Raw genomic sequence first — 15,145 nt, 5'->3', positions numbered from 1 at the left:
AGAGGAGGAATACTCATCAGAGCTCATGAAAGGCAGAAGTAAGTCCAATGGAATCTCTATGGTCTCATTTTGAGCCTCAGATTCCCATGGTTCCTCATTGGGGAACTCATTGGAGGTCAGTGCACGCCCCTTGAGGCCTTCCTCAGTGGCGTCCACTTCCTCTCTTTCCTCTCCAGATTCGGCCATGGTTATAGCTTTGCACTCTCCTTTAGGATTTTCTTCTGTATTACTTGGGAGAGTACTAGGAGGGAGTTCAGTAACTTTCTTGCTCAGCTGTCCCACTTGTGCCTCCAAATTCCTAATGGAGGACCTTGTTTCAATCATGAAACTTTGAGTGGTTTTGATTAGATCAGAGACCATGGTTGCTAAGTCAGAGGGGTTCTGCTTAGAATTCTCTGTCTGTTGCTGAGAAGATGATGGAAAAGGCTTGCCATTGCTAAACCTGTTTCTTCCACCATTATTGTTGAAACCTTGTTGAGGTTTCTCTTGATTCTTCCATGAGAAATTTGGGTGATTTCTCCATGAAGAATTATAGGTGTTTCCATAGGGTTCTCCTAGGTAATTCACCTCTTCCATTGAAGGGTTCTCAGGATCATAAGCTTCTTCTTCAGAGGAAGCATCCTTAGTACTGCTTGGTGCATTTTGCATTCCAGACAGACTTTGAGAAATCAAATTGACTTGTTGAGTCAATATCTTATTCTGAGCCAAAATGGCATTCAGAGTATTAATCTCAAGAACTCCTTTCTTCTGACTTGTCCCATTGTTTACAGGATTTCTTTCAGAAGTGTACATGAATTGGTTATTTGCAACCATTTCAATGAGCTCTTGAGCTTCTGTAGGCGTCTTCTTCAGATGAAGAGATCCTCCAGCAGAGCTATCCAAAGACATCTTGGATAGTTCAGAGAGACCATCATAGAAAATACCTATGATGCTCCATTCAGAAAGTATGTCAGATGGACATTTTCTGATCAATTGTTTGTATCTTTCCCAAGCTTCATAGAGGGATTCTCCATCCTTCTGTCTGAAGGTTTGGACTTCCACTCTAAGCTTACTCAATTTTTGAGGTGGAAAGAACTTTGCCAAGAAGGCATTGACTAGCTTTTCCCATGAGTCCAGGCTTTCTTTAGGTTGAGAGTCCAACCATATTCTAGCTCTGTCTCTTACAGCAAAAGGGAATAGCATCAGTCTGTAGACCTCAGGGTCAACCCCATTAGTCTTGACTGTGTCACAGATTTGCAAGAATTCAGCTAAAAACTGATGAGGATCTTCCAATGGAAGTCCATGGAACTTGCAATTCTGTTGCATTAGAGAAACTAATTGAGGCTTAAGCTCAAAGTTGTTTGCTCCAATGGCAGGGATAGAGATGCTTCTCCCATAGAAGTCGGGAGTAGGTGCAGTAAAGTCACCCAGCACCTTCCTTGCATTGTTGGCATTGTTGTTATTTTCGGCTGCCATGGGTTCTTCTTCTTTGAAGATTTCTGTTAGGTCCTCTACAGAGAGTTGTGCCTTAGCTTCTCTTAGCTTTTGCTTCAAGGTCCTTTCAGGTTCAGGGTCAGCTTCAACAAGAATGCCTTTGTCTTTGTTCCTGCTCATATGAAAGAGAAAAGAACAAGAGAATGTGGAATCCTCTATGTCACAGTATAGAGATTCCTTGAGGTGTCAGAGGAACAGAAAAATAGAAAGAGGAGGTAGAAGAATTCGAACTTGATCAGATAGAGTTCGAATTGTGCATTAAGAAGGAGTTGTACTCCATAAATAGAAGGATGTGGGAAGAGAGGAAGAAATTTTCGAAAATCAAGTGAATTATTTTGAAAACATTTTTGAAAAACTTTAATTAATTTTCGAAAATCAAGAGTGGGAAAAAAAATCAAGTAATTTTTTTTTGAAAAAGATTTTTGAAATTAGAAATCAACAAGATATGATTTGAAAACTATTTTGAAAAAGATGTGATTAAAAAGATATGATTGAAAAGTTATGGTTTTAAAAAGATATGATTGAAAAGATATGATTTGAAAACAATTTTAAAAAGATTTGATTTTAAAAATTAATGACTTGCCTAACAAGAAAAGATATGATTCAAACATTAAACCTTTCTCAACAGAAAAGGCAACATACTTAAAATGTTCAATCAAATTATTAATTGTTAGTAAGTATCTTTGAAAAAGGAAAGAAATTGATTTTGAAAACATTTGATTGAAAAGATATGATTTGAAAAAGATTTGGTTTTGAAAAACTTTGAAAACTTGAAAAAAAATTGATTTTGAAAACAAAATCTTCCCCCTAATGCCATCCTGGCGTTAAACACCCAGAATGGTGCACATTCTGGCATTTAACGCCCAAAACTCTACCCTTTTGGGCGTTAAACGCCCAGCCAGGTACCCTGGCTGGCGTTTAAACGCCAGTCTGTCTTCTTCACTGGGCATTTTTGAATGCCCAGCTTTTTCTGTATAATTCCTCTGCAGTATGTTCTGAATCTTTAATTCTCTGTATTATTGACTTGAAAAGACACAAATTAAAAATATTTTTGGATTTTTAATAATGAGGAATAATCAAAATGCAACTAAAATCAAATAACAATGCATGCAAGACACCAAACTTAGCAGTTTGTATACTATTGACACTAACAAAATGAGAATGCACATAAGAAATAACAAAACACTCAAGTCAATAGAATTCAAAGATCAAAACAAGGAAATCATCAAGAACAACTTGAAGATAAATGAAGACACATGCATAAATTTGAAAAATGCAAGAAGAACAGAAACATGCAATTGACACCAAACTTAAAATGAGACACTAGACTTAAACAAGAAGTATTTTTTTTTGTTTTTATGATTTTGTAATTTTTTTGGATTTTTCAAAAATTAAGTGGAAGAAGAAAATAAAGGTATCAAAATTCTTAATGAGAATTCCAGGAATCATGCAATGTTAGTCTAAAGCTTTAGTCTAAAGGAATTAGACATGGCCAGCTAAGCTTCAGCAGGACATTGCATTCAAGAGCTAAATTGATGATGATCAATCAGCTTTGGTGATGATAAGAACATCACCTTGAAACACTAGAATTCATTCTTAAGAACTCTAAAGAAAAATAATACCTAATCTAAGTAACAAGATGAACCGTCAGTTGTCCATACACAAACAATCCCCGGCAACGGCGCCAAAAACTTGGTGCACGAAATTGTGATCACTACTTTTACACAGAACAATCCCCGGTAATGGCTCCAAAGACTTGGTGCTCAATACCATGGCATAAACACAACTCCGCACAACTAACCAGCAAGTGCACTGGGTCGTCCAAGTAATACCTTACGTGAGTAAGGGTCGATCCCACTATGGTCAGTAAATTGACTCAAATGGGTATGAGATGAACGAATAAAGCAATAAGATAAAGATAGAGATACTTATGTATATCATTGGTGAGAGCTTCAAATAAGCGTATGAAGATGCCTTCCCTTCCGTCTCTCTGCTTTCCTACAGTCTTCATCCAATTCTTCTTACTCCTTTCCATGGCAAGCTCATGTAGGGTTTCACCGTTGTCAGTGGCTACCTCCCATCCTCTCAGTGAAAACGTTGCCTATGCTCTGTCACAGCATGGGTAATCAGCTGTCGGTTCTCGGTCAGGCCGGAATAAAATCCATCGATTCTTTTGCGTCTGTCACTAATGCCCCGCCTGCTAGGAGTTTGAAGCACGTCACAATCATTCCATCATTGAATCCTACTCAGAATACCACAGACAAGGTTAGACCTTCCGAATTCTCTTGAATGCCGCCATCAGTTCTCGCCTATACCACGAAGACTCTGATCTCACGGAATGGCTGGCTCGTTTGTCAGGCGAGCACTCGGTTGTCAGGCGATCAACCATGCATCGTGTATCAGGAATCCAAGAGATATTCACTAAGCCTCGTATGCTTGTAGAACAAGAGTGGTTGTCAGTCACTTTGTTCATAAGTGAGAATGATGATGAGTGTCACGGATCATCACATTCATCAAGTTGAAGAACAAGTGATATCTTGGAACAAGAACAAGCGGAATTGAATAGAAGAACAATAGTAATTGCATTAATACTCGAGGTACAGCAGAGCTCCACACCTTAATCTATGGTGTGTAGAAACTCCACCGTTGAAAATACATAAGAACAAGGTCTAGGCATGGCCGTGAGGCCAGCCTCCCAGTGATCAAAAGATTCAAAGATCTCCAGATGAAAATACAATAGTAAAAGGTCCTACTTATAGAAAACGAGTAGCCTAAGGTGTACAGAGATGAGTAAATGACATAAAAATCTACTTCCGAGCCCACTTGGTGTGCTTGGGCTGAGCAATGAAGCATTTTCGTAGAGACTCTCTTGGAGTTAAACGCCAGCTTTTATGCCAGTTTGGGCGTTTAACTCCCATTTAGGTGCCAGTTCCGGCGTTTAACGCTGGAATTCCTGAGGGTGACTTTGAACGCCGGTTTGGGCCATCAAATCTTGGGCAAAGTATGGACTATCATATATTGCTGGAAAGCCCAGGATGTCTACTTTCCAACGCCGTTGAGAGAGCGCCAATTGGGCTTCTGTAGCTCCAGAAAATCCACTTCGAGTGCAGGGAGGTCAGAATCCAACAGCATCTGCAGTCCTTTTGAGTCTCTGGATCAGATTTTTGCTCAGATCCCTCAATTTCAGCCAGAAAATACCTGAAATCACAGAAAAATACACAAACTCATAGTAAAGTCCAGAAAAGTGAATTTTAACTAAAAACTAATAAAAATATACTAAAAACTAACTAAAAGATACTAAAAACATACTAAAAATAATGCCAAAAAGCGTACAAATTATCCGCTCATCAGGCACCCTACCAATTTGAAAAAAAAAATTTGTTGAACTTGCTTGAAGAATTTATTTTGAAACATGGTTTTTGAGCTAAGAACACAAGCATGTGAGTTTTGAGCCAAATTGTGTGGTTACATCTTATAACCACTTATTTTCATTCTTGTGTGCATTGTTCTCTTTCTATGATTGTAATCCTTGCTTTGTTTGATTCTATATGTCCATTATTCCATGTATACATGCGTTTATATTATTGAGGCCATCATTTTATTTAGCTCACCTACCCAAATAGCCTACCTTTCATCAACCATTGTTAGCCAAATTTGAGCCTATTTAATCCATTTTGTTCTTAATTTTAGCACATCATTACCCCTAAGTGAAAAACAATAAATGTCCTTAATTTGGATCTTTGATTAGCTTAGGCTAGTGAGGGTGTGTATCATTTGGGTATGGGAAACTTGGGACATTGGTTGAGGTAAAAGTGTAATTTTTATATTTTTGTTGAAAATATTGGAAATTGGGTACATATTCATGCACTATATGTAAAACCATATGCATTGATACGTTTGTATATACTTTTGAAAAAAAACAAAAGAATGTGAAAAAAAATGATAAAGGAAAAAAATATATATATATATAAAGAAATAAAAAGGGGACAAAAATGCCCCAAAGTAAAGTTCAATAAAAAAATCAATGCATATGGAATGTGAATTAAAAAGAATGCATGAGTATGTGAAAAAGTGGAAATCATGGGTTGCTAGGTTGTGTATTAGAATTGTATAGATTGTCATATGTGTTAGGTGAGAGCTTGGACTAATCAAAGATGCAAATTTTAAGTTCACTTGACCATATATATCCTTATCTTGACCCTAGCCCCATTACAACCTATGAATAAGTACTCATGATGAATGTATGCATGCATTGAATAATTGTTGATTGTTAGATAAAAAACAAATATTAGAAAGCATGATTAGAAGAGAATTGAGTGGATCGACACTATACACTAGAGCGATTAGAGCGGATACACTTCCGATGAGGGTTCGATGCTCAATTCCTTGTTCCCGGCTTTCATGAGCTTTCTTCTTGCAAGTCTATTTGAACTTCATTTTGATATTTGAATTGTAGAGTTTGTGAGTCGTCATATGACCTTTGCCCTACTTGCTTATATATGTTCTTGGAGATTGATTTACTTTTAACCAAGTAGATAGAATTATTTTGCATTAAGTTGCATGCATGTAGATAGGTTTATATAGTTTATTTGCATTGAATAAATGTTCATACCCTTTTCTTGTCCTTCTTTACTCTTAGCATGAGGACATGCTTGGTTTAAGTGTGAGGAGATTTGATAAACCCCAATTTTGTGGTTTATCTTGTGTTTATTTTGGGGGGATTTTATCACCTTTTCTCACATTTATTCAATGAAATAGCATGGTTTTGCAATTCTCCCTTGATTTGTGCTTAAATGTGAAAACATGCTTTTTAGGCCCTAAAATAGCTAAATTTAATTCACTTTAATTTCATTCGATGCCTTGATATGTTTGTTGAGTGATTTCAGGTTCATAAGGCAAGTATTAAATAGAAGAAGTGAAGAGAAAAGCATGCAAAGTGGGAGAACTCATGAAGAAATGAAGGAACCGTAAAGCTGTCAAGCCTGACCTCTTCACACTCAATCGACCATAACTTAAGCTACAGAGGTCCAAATGAGGCGGTTCTAGTTGCGTTAATAAGCTAACCTTCGGGGCTTCGAAATGATATAAATTTTGTCATATGTTGTTTTGCGTATAGGGGCGCGCACGTGCAATGTGCGCGGACGCGGGGATTGAGCACGTGACCCACTAAAGAGCAACACGTGGCCAGCGATTTCTAGCTCATTTTGGGCCCAATCCAACTCATTTCTGATGCTATTGAACCCAAGGATTGAGGGGAAAATGAACCAAGTAGTCATAGTTGAGTTTTCATCATGTTTTAGGCTAGAATTCTAGAGAGAGAGGCTCTCTCTTCTCTCTAGATTTTAGGGTAGTTTTAGTTAATTCTTCTTGAATCCAAGGTTTAATTCATGTTTTGATTTACTTTTCCTTTACAATTTCTTGTTCATCTACTCTTCCTCTCTCTATTTTTGTATTTCATTCTTGCAATTGTTATTTTGTTGTTGATGCACTCTTTCTTCTTCTATTTCCCTTCAATGAAATTTGAAGTAATTCATGTAGATCTTATTTCCTTTAATTGTTGTGTTAATTCTTTACATTTGATTGTTGTTAGATTTAATTCTTGTTGTTAATTTATTATGCTTTCCTTTTATGCCTTCCAAGTGTTTGATGAAATGCTTGGTTGGATTTTAGTATAGATTTTGATCCTCTTGGCCTAGGTAGTTGGCTAGGACTTGTGGAATCAAGTTAATTCATCCACTTGACTTTCTTCCTTGGTTAAAGGTTAACGAAGTGGTACCAATAAACAATTTGTGGTCATAATTAAGGAGGATAATTAGGATAGGACTTCTAATTTTCATATCTTGCCAAGAGTTTTGTTAGTTGCTAGTTTATTTTCTTTGCCATTTACATTTCTTGTCCAAAATCTCAAAAACCCCAAAATACCTCATAACCAATAATCATACACTTCATTGCAACTCCTTGTGAGACGACCCGGAGTCCAAATACTCTGGTTAATTCTTATTTGGGGTTTGTTCTTTGTGACAACTAAAATTTTTGCATGAAAGGATTATCGATTGGTTTGGAAACTATACTTTACAATGAGACTCCATTAGATGAATTCTAAACCGTCAAGAATCTGATCATCAATAGTCTGCAAAGCGGGCAAATTGCTTATCTTGTTCCGCCTGGTGGAGTTTCTGAGGATAAAGCATTTTGGCTTTGTATTCCTCAACCTTAGTTGCTGTAGGTTAATTGCCTACAGATGTGGGTTGAGAAGCCTTTTTAGAGGGGTTGCTATCAGCACTTGTATGTGTCTGATCCCCCACTGGCGTTTGAATGCCAGGGGTGGAAGCTGGAGTGGCATTAGACGCCAACTCCTTACCTGTTTCTGGCATCTGAATGCCAGAACTGTGCTTCCTTTGGGCGTTCAACGCCAATTCCTTGCCTGTTTCTGGCGTTGAACGCCAGGACTGAGCATGGGTTGGGTGTTCAACGCCAGTTCTCCTCCTTTTTTCTGGCGTTTGAGCACCAGAATTATTCCTCTCTGGGCTCTGACTATCCTCAGAGGGATTTTGGGTAGCAGTTTGTTCATTTCTTGGCTTCCTGCTGCCTTGAAGTGAGGTATTTAATGTTTTCCCACTTCTTAATTGAACTGCTTGGCACTCTTCTGTTATTTGTTTTGATAATTGCTGTTCTGTTTGCTTCAACTGTACTTCCATATTCATATTAGCCCTTCTTGTTTCTTGTAATATCTCCTTGAATTCGGCTAGCTATTTTGTTAGAAAATCTAATTGCCGATTGAATTCTGTAACTTGTTCTGCAGGACTGAGTTCAGCAGTTACTGTTTTAGCCTCTCCTTTCATGGAAGGTTCACTGCTTAGATACAGATGCTGATTTCTGGCAACTGTATCAATGAGCTCTTGAGCTTCTTCAATTGTTTTTCTCATGTGTATAGATCCACCAGATGAGTGGTCCAGAGAAATCTGAGCTTTCTCTGTAAGCCCATAATAAAAGATGTCTAACTGCACCGACTCTAAAAATATTTCAGAGGGGCATTTTCTTAGCATCTCTCTGTATCTCTCCCAGGCATCATAAAGGGATTCATTATCTCCTTGTTTGAAGCCTTGGAAGCTCATCCTTAGCTATGTCATCCGTTTTGGAGGAAAATAGTGATTCAGGAATTTTTCTGACAACTGTTTCCATGTCTTTATGCTATCCTTAGGTTGGTTATTTAACCACCTCTTAACTTGGTCTTTTACAGCAAATGGAAACAGTAACAATCTGTAGACATCCTGATCTACTTCCTTATCATGTACTGTGTCAGTAATTTGTAAAACTGTGCCAGAAACTCTGTAGGTTCTTCCTGTGGAAGACTGGAATACTGGCAACTTTACAGCACCATGATAATGAGCTGAGGGTTCAACTCAAAGCTACTAACTCCGATGGAGGGTATACAGATACTACTCCCATATGAAGCAGTAGTGGGGTTAGCATATGACCCCAGAGTCCTTCTGGACTGTTCATTTTCACTTAAGTCCATGATGGAGAAAGGGAGATTATGTGAATTTATTTTATTTATTTTATTATTATAGAGAAAACTTCGAAATAATAAAATAAAATAAAATAAAAACTAAAATTAAAACAAAAACAAAAAGAATTTGAAAACATTTTATGAAGATTTTCAAAAAAGTGAGGCGAGAGAAAGTGGTTAGGATATTTTTGAAAAAGCTATAATTTTTTTTAAAATCTTAAAAGGATAAGATTTGAAAATTTTGAAATTGAAATCTGAATTTTTATAAAAAAAAAAATTCGAAATACTTGCTTAAAAATAGTTAGAAAATATATTTTTTGAATTTTGAATTTTATGATGAAAGAGAAAAACACACAAAAGATATAAGACTTAAAATTTTTAGATTTAATGCTCCTTGTTTTCGAAATTTTTGGAGGGAAAACACCAAGGAACACTAAACTTAAAAATTTTAAGATCAAAGTACAAAGGAGACTCAAGAACACTTTGAAGACTCACAAGAACAACAAGAACAAAAGATAGAACACCAAACTTAAAATTTTTAGAAAACCACAATAAAGTTTTCGAAAATTAAAGATTAACAAGAAAACACCAAACTTAAAGTTTGGCACAAGATTTAATCAAAGAAAAATTATTTTAAAAAAGTTTTAAAAAAAGATAGCCAATTGCCAAGAACATAAACTAATGCTCTAGCCAACTGAGCTATAAATTTAACATGTTTTAATATTATATAAAAAAAGGTATTTTTGAAAAAAAAGCACAAGAAAAACACGAAAACACACAGAACAAGAAAAATTGACAAGAACAACTTGAAGATCGAGGAAGAACAAAGAACATGCAATTCGAAAATTGAAAGAAAGAAAAGCATGCAAATGACACCAAACTAAAAAATGACACTAAACTCAACGCAAAACTAACAATTAATAAAGAAAAATAATATTTTTGAAGAAAAAAATTTTAAAAAGGAATAATAAAAGATGCAATTCTAGTGGCTCTAAACCAAAAAGACAAATTTTTCCTAATCTAAGCAACAAGGTTCACCGTCAGTTTTTCAAACTCAAACAATCCCCAGCAAAGGCGCCAAAAAACTTGGTGCACGAAATTACAATCACCACTTTTGCAATCCACACAACTAACCAGCAAGTGCACTGGGTCGTCCAAGTAATACCTTACGTGAGTAAGGGTCGAATCCCACGGAGATTGTTGGCTTGAAGCAGCTATGGTTATCTTATTAATCTTAGTCAGGATACCAATTAGAGTTATCAATTGACTTGCAAATAAATAAGAGAGCATGGATTAAATAATACTTATTATGCAGTAATGGAGAATATGTCGGAGTTTTGGAGATGCTTTGTCTTCTGAATTCCTGCAACATAATGCTTTCTTACTTTCAAACATGCAAGGCTCCTTCCTTGGCAAGCTGTATGTAGGGTCTCACCATCGTCAATGGCTACTTCCCATCCTCTCAGTGAAAATTGTCCAAATGCTCTGTCACAGCATGGCTAATCATCTGTCGGTTCTCGATCATGTCGGAATAGGATCCATTGATCCTTTTGCGTCTGTCACTACGCCCAACACTCGCGAGTTTGAAGCTCGTCACAGTCATCCAATCCTTGAATCCTACTCGAAATACCACAGACAAGGTTTAGATTTTCTAGATTCTCAAGGATACTGCCAATGGATTCTAGCTTATACCATGAAGACTCTGATAAGGAATCTAAGAGATACTCATTCAATCTAATGTAGAACAGAGGTGGCTGTCAGGCACGCGTTCATAGGTTGAGAATGGTGATGAGTGTCACGGATCATCACCTTCTTCATATTGAAGTGCGAATGAACATCTTTGATAGAAACAAGCGTGATTGAATAGAAAATAGAAATACTTGCATTAATTCATCGAGACACTGCAGAGCTCCTCACCCCCAACAATGGAGTTTAGAGACTCATGCCGTCAAAAAGTACAAAGTTCAGATCTAAAAATGTCATGAGGTACAAAATAAGTCTCTAAAAGGTGTTTAAATACTAAACTAGTAAACTAGGTTTACAGAAAATGAGTAAACTAAGATGGATAGTGCAGAAATCCACTTCTGGGGCCCACTTAGTGTGTGCTGGGCTGAGACTTAAGCTTCTCACGTGTCTGGGCTGTTTCTGGAGTTAAATGTCAACTTGCAACCTGTTTCTGGCGTTCAACGCCAGAATGCAACATGGAACTGGCGTTAAACGCCAATTTACGTCGTTTATCTTCGAGCAAAGTATAGACTATTATATATTGCTGGAAAGCCCTGGATGTCTACTTTCCAACCCAATTGAGAGCGCACCAATTGGACTCCTGGAGCTCAAAAAAATCCATTCCAAGTGCAGGGAGGTCAGAATCCAACAACATCAGCAGTCCTTTTTTAGCCTAAATCATATTTTTGCTCAGCTCCCTCAATTTCAGCTAGAAAATACCTGAAATCACAGAAAAATACACAAACTCATAGTAAAGTCTAGAAATTTGAATTTTGCCTAAAAACTAATAAAAATATACTAAAAACTAACTAGAACACACTAAAATCTACATGAAATTACCCCCAAAAGCGTATAAAATATCCGCTCATCAATGGCCACCAAGAAGGGTAGAGAGGAAGCTACTCCCAAACCACCGGCAAGGAAAGAAACAAAAAGAGCACCAACGGAGGAACCACAACCCCCATCCACTTGCACATCTTAGCATGCACTGAGGACGGTGCAATCTTTAAGTGTGGAGAGGTCGATACCGACTTCCAGGGGTTAGTTACCTTCTTTTCAACACCAATACTCTATTTTCTTTGTTTGTTCATTGTTGCATTTGCATATTTGTTTGATTTTATGCATATTCTACTTGGTTGAAAAATAATAAGTTTCTTCTAAAGACCCTATTTTTGAAAATTTTCACTAATTTAAAATCAAAATTTTTTGTGTTAAATTTGTTTGAAGTTGTATTTGGAACATGGTTTTTGAGCCAAAGAATACACAACCTGTGAGATTTTGAGCTTATTTATATGGTTACATTATTTAATCATAAATTTTTATTCTTGTGTGTTTTCTTCTCTATCTTTGTTCCATTCTATATGTCCATTATTTAGTATATTTACGTGCTTACTTGTTTTTGCTTACTTATCCCAAATAGCCTACCCTTTCAATCACCTTTGTTAGCCCCCTTGAGCCTTTTTACCCCTTCTTCTGTTTTATAACCACATTACTAGCCTTAAGTAGAAAAACAAAATAAAAATTCCAAGTTGAATCCTTGGTTAACTTAAGATAGATATTGTGTATAAATTAAGTATGGGGAATTTTATGGGAACATGGGATGAAAAAAAAAGGAACTAAATTGAATAAGTTATCTCAAAAATTTTGGGAAGCATGCTCATGTGAAATCAAAATAAATTAAGTTATCATGTGCATAGATAAAAAAATTTGAGTAATTAAATAAGGGGATAAAAAAATTTTCCCAATGCAAAATAAAATGAATCAATGCACATAGGACAAAATTCAAAATTAAATTTGGTGCATGAGCATGTAATATAAAAGTGGGGAAAATTTGGGTAAGTAGGTAAAAGAACTTTGAATTTATATAAAGTATGTATATTAAGTGAGATCTTAGACTAATTAAGGATTCATTTTGTTAGCTCACTTAGCCTTATATATACATCCTTACCTTTACCTCAGCCTCATTACAACCTTAAAAAGACCTCATGATGTTTGCATTGGTATACTAAATATTTGTTGATTGGTTAGATGAAGAACAAAGTTTAGAAAGCATGACTAGAGAAGAGTAGAGTGAATTACCCTATACACTAGAGATATTAGAGTGCACATACACTACCAGTGAAGGCTCAATGCTTGATTCTATGTTCCCTGCTTTCATGAGCTATCTTCTTACAAGTTCACTTGTTTTCACTATATGATTTGAATTAGTGAAATTTGAATTATATTTATCTTGGAGAACTTATTTACTTTTAACCAAGTAGGTAGGAACATTTTGTATGTAGTTGCATTCACATAGATAGGTTGCATTGCATACTCTCTATCATTCCTCTTCACTCCATTATAGTTTCTCTTGAGTTTAGCATGAGGACATGCTAATGTTTAAGTGTGGGGAGGTTGATAAACCTCTATTTCATAGTTTATCTTATGCTCAATTGAGTAGTTTTTATCAACTCTTTACCCACTTATTCATACTATTTGCATGATTTTACTTTTTCCTTCCGGATTTTGTGCTATGATTGAAAACATGTTTCTTTGGACTTTAAATTTGCTAATATTAATCCTCTCTTATTATCATTAGATGCCATGATATGTGAGTTAAGTGTTTTCAGAGATTACAAGGCAGGAATGGCTTAGAGGATGGAAAGGAAGCATACAAAAGTGGAAGGAATACAAGAAACTGAAGGAATTGCCAAAGCTGTCAACCTGACCTCTTCGTATTCAAACGGTCATAACTTGAGCTACAGAGATCCAAATGAGGTAGTTCCAGTTGCATTGGAAAACTAACGTCCGGAGTTTCGATTTGATATATAATTTGTCATTGTGACCGTACATCTAGATGACGCGAACGCGTGCTCCACGCGGACGCGTCGCAGTGACAAAAATCAGCGTGGCAAATTTCGCAACCAGCGAATCCTGGGCTATTTCCGGCCCAGTTTCAAGCCAAGAAAACACAGATTAAAGGCTGCAAAGTGGAGGAATGAAGGGAGAGGACTGATAATTCACTTTTCATAATTTAGATATAGTTTTTAGAGATAGAGGTCCTCTCCTCTCTCTTAGGTTTTAGGATTAGGATTCCTCTTAAAGGATTTAGGATTTATTTCTTCTTCATCACAGGTTCAATGTTCCTTTTGTTTATTTTTCTCTTCCATTTTTAGATACTCTAATGCTTTTATTTGATTTATGTTGCCAAATTGGCTTATGAACTTTTCATGTTAGGATTTTCTTAACTAATGCAATTTGAGGCATTTTCAGATATATGATTTTTATTTAGCTTTCTACATTCTTGGCTTGGGTTGATTAATTGGTAACTCTTGAGTTGTCAAACTCATCGTGATTGATAATTGATATATTTGCTGATTGATTTAGATTCCTATAACTCTAGTCTTTCCTCAGGAGTTGACTAGGACTTTAGGTGTTAAATTAATTTATCCACTTGACTGACCTTCATAGTTAGAGGTTGACTTAGTGGTGTAAAACCCGGTTAATTAACGGCTAATTAACCCATAAATGAGAATTTATTCTGGAAAGCCTAAAATGTGATTTTTATGGCTAAATGTGATAGAGGAGACTGAGACGAGAATTTTGGTACCAATTTTATAGAATTCGGACCAAGATTGGACCGAACGGGCCAAACCGGGCCAATTGGACCCAAAGTGGGCCCTTGGCCCAACATAACTTAACCAAAACCCTAGTTTTCAGCACTCTCTCTCCTCATTTGTTACACACAAGCTGAAATTAGAAAGAAAGGGAGGAAGAACACTCTCTCAAGTTCTCTCCCTTGGTTGATCTTCAAACTACCATAACTTTTGATCTAGAGCTCCGATTGCCGCCCCGTTGCGGCGACACGTTCACCGCGGAGAGCTCTACAAACCCATATATCAATCTTGAGGTAAGCCACGTGTTGCTGTTCGAATCTCAGCCCTTATTTTCGAGTTTCATGGTTGAATGTTGAGATTTTGGGTTCTTTGATGTTATAGGACCCAACTCTCTTGAAGGAGAAGTTAATCTTGTCTCCTTGGACCTTGGGTGTGGTAAGATTCTCAACCCTAGTGTATTTTGTTGTTTTATGATGTTGGGTTTTGAGATGTTGTGTATGGGTATGATGGTTGTGGCTTAGGTTGTGTATGTGTGGATATTGGAGCTTGATTGGTGACTTGACAAGCTTGGAAAGGGTTTGGTGGTGAAAAAATCTGTTCTTGGAGGTGTTGAGGCCTTGAGAGCTTGTGGATAAGTGGTTTGGAAGTGCTCCGGTGGAGCTTGGGAAAATCGGCTAAGGTATGGTTTCGGTTTCCCGTATCTAATATGTAATGTGGTAGGAAATACTTAGGCTAGAGGCCCTAAGATAGGCATTGAATGGTTGATGTTGTTGAATGATTGAGATATATGATGTGGTCATATATGTGATGATGATTATTGATGCCTTGGTGGTATGATGTA

The 15,145-nt window shown here is 36.7% G+C and overlaps 1 non-coding gene across 1 annotated transcript; it reads left to right on the top strand.

Annotated features, from left to right (window-relative positions):
- Nucleotides 1-946: 946 nt before the first annotated feature.
- LOC130977482 (small nucleolar RNA R71) lies at nt 947-1,050 on the top strand. Its single transcript, XR_009085171.1, has one exon. It is a non-coding gene; the product is annotated as a small nucleolar RNA R71 (small nucleolar RNA).
- The last annotated feature ends 14,095 nt before the right edge of the window (nt 1,051-15,145 follow it).

Source organism: Arachis stenosperma, chromosome 4, assembly GCF_014773155.1.
Source record: "Arachis stenosperma cultivar V10309 chromosome 4, arast.V10309.gnm1.PFL2, whole genome shotgun sequence".
NCBI lineage: Eukaryota > Viridiplantae > Streptophyta > Magnoliopsida > Fabales > Fabaceae > Arachis > Arachis stenosperma.
The sequence above is the reverse complement of the archived record's forward strand: the minus strand, read 5'-3'. Positions and strand labels throughout refer to the sequence as shown.